The 2,564-nt window shown below is 37.2% G+C and overlaps 1 pseudogene; it reads left to right on the top strand.

Annotated features, from left to right (window-relative positions):
- Window positions 1-21: 21 nt before the first annotated feature.
- Window positions 22-2,564, top strand: part of LOC118753453 — a 2,969-nt pseudogene continuing 426 nt past the window's right edge.

Raw genomic sequence — 2,564 nt, 5'->3', positions numbered from 1 at the left:
ACAACCATTAATTCTTCCTTAATAGTTGTGATTAATACTCTAATGGATACTCATTCTGTGCTCAACCACATCATACAAGCAATCAATCCTGTTACTATATCCCATGAACCCGCCTCACTCTACGCAACATTCAAAGACTGCCTCAAGGAATCTGCAATCGGTAAGATACGTACATACATACGAGAAGAGACTATGAAAAATTATTATAAATATATATATGCTGTTGTCCGTACAGGGTGTGCGAAAGTATTGCAATTTTGTAACATCTTTATTCGAGATGGCACAGATATAACGCGCTACCAAAAAAATGAGATCATCAAATATGTGCGCACACGAATTCCGATTTTTATGTCACAAATACATCAACTCTTGCGTAATATTTTGAACGTTTTTATTGGATTAACTACAGAGGAGAAAGCAGAGTTGGTAAATTATTTAGTACCTGAAGTAAGTTTGACAGCGCTTTTATGAAATAAATTCGTCTTATATTAAAAACTTTGTTAATTATATTTAGATCGAATCCGCATTGGTGATACTAACTGATGTCGTCGAGGAAATAAAAAATTCCTTAGAAAAAATGTGTAAAGTGAGTAGGCATTACGCGAGCATCTTCACTATTTTATATTCAAATTTTGCATCATTTATGCATGTACATATACTTGTGTTGCAGGATATAAATTGTTCACATTTGGATTTGTCGGTGAGACAGCAGTCTGACAATTCAATTGCAACGCAAACTCAAAACATCGCTTTTATCAGCGCCAATGTAGTGTTGGAAGATAACGCAGCTCCGCTGTTTAGTCCACCTCCTATATCGCCCAGGCTTAGGCGTGGTCCCCCAGTGGGACTAACTCTTTACGATAATCCAACAGATAATAAGCGCCTCATGACTGCAGAAAATGATCTTAAATTCGTATTGTATATGTATGAGGTCCGAAAGATGCGTGATATATATGGTCGCATCGCAACGGCTTTGGAGATTATTAGGGACAAAAAGTAGGCGTGGCTAAAAGCCTTCTTAGAGTCAATAGATAAGCTAATGAAAGCGATATTTTTTTTAATTTATAGAAATTCATTCTGCGAAATGGATTACTTAAGTAAAAGGAGCACTATAAATCAAAATCTGGAACAGTTAATTATAGATATACCGGCATACATTTTGATAATGGAAAACCTCTCAGACCGAGTTGACGAGAAATTGGGCTGGAAGGAGTTTAAATTTTGCTTCAAACTGGCCACAAGTCAAATTGTATGAATTATTCAAAATGTACACATACTTATCTATATATTTTAAATTGCTCTGTTTATTCTAGAATGGCGTGATTGTTAAGCTTTTTGATCATAAGTCTGCGCTGCGCGACTCTATCAGCAACGTAAGTTGCTTGTTTACCTGTAATATATTTTTACTTAATTGCATAATTTTAGGTGTGTAAGCTGGTACAGAAAAACGAATTTACTCAATCACTCATAGAGCTTGGGCTTTTAGAGCCTTCCAATATTTTTGAACACGAACTAAAGCTAGCGGAAAATGACAACATCATGGAAAATGTGACTGATGAATTGACATTGGAGCATTGTCGCTCGTATGACTATAAAAATGTAAAGGTATACTGCTTTTTTTATTACAGCCGCGCTTTTGCAGCTTATACTATGGTTTGTTTGTGTTCATGCAGCTAAACTTGACAAAACACTTATGTGAGCCACCCATTGCCGCCAATAGTAATTTATCAAAGAATGCCTTACGTCTATTGCACTCAGCTCAGCTAGCTGATATGGAATTTGAGGTTCATACTTATTCGTCAAGCAACGCACAGCTGCCTGGCATAACAATATTGCACAAGGATGACATTGAGGTGACACATGTGCATACACAGTTGCAAACACCGCATTCGGTGCAACTTCAACGACCACCAACGCAAGTACACACATTCCGTGCACATCGAGTGATTGTATCGTCGCGTTGTGAATGGTTCAAAAAAGCCCTTCTTTCCGGTATGCAAGAAAGCATAAAGAGGTAAACTTGTCAGCTGCTTATCTGAACTACCGCTGAATCCATCGGAAGTCCTATTTTCGTGAAATCTACGAAAATTAGGTCACTGCATCCGAATAGCTACGAAGGTATACATTCAAAGTATACACCACGTTCGTAGCTATTCGGATTCAGTGATGGCGTTTATAATTGTTATTAATCAGCTTTCAAAGCAACTACAACTTTTTCTTTTAGAAAAATCATCATAACCGATACTACGCCAGTGATATTTCGGCGCTTATTGCTGTATATTTATGGCGCACCTATAGATAAAACTGTGGGAGCTGAACAAATTTGTGAATTAATGCTACTATCTGATCGCTACTCAGTTTTTGACTTGAAGGTTGCAACAGATATTTAAATAAAAAATTACAGCTCTAATAATACAATTTATTTTTTAAAAGGAATTATGCGAAAATACTCTTAACTCGCTGATAGATGAAGAATCGGTGCTTTGTCTGCTGGGTATCGCCGATCGCTACATGGCCACTGCGTTGAAGTCGAATTGCTTATCGTTCCTATCACAGCACGCGAA

The sequence above is a fragment of the Rhagoletis pomonella genome, unplaced genomic scaffold (assembly GCF_013731165.1).
Source record: "Rhagoletis pomonella isolate Grant_MI unplaced genomic scaffold, Rhpom_1.0 Rhpom_scaffold_02485, whole genome shotgun sequence".
In the NCBI taxonomy this organism is placed as follows: domain Eukaryota; kingdom Metazoa; phylum Arthropoda; class Insecta; order Diptera; family Tephritidae; genus Rhagoletis; species Rhagoletis pomonella.
The sequence above is the reverse complement of the archived record's forward strand: the minus strand, read 5'-3'. Positions and strand labels throughout refer to the sequence as shown.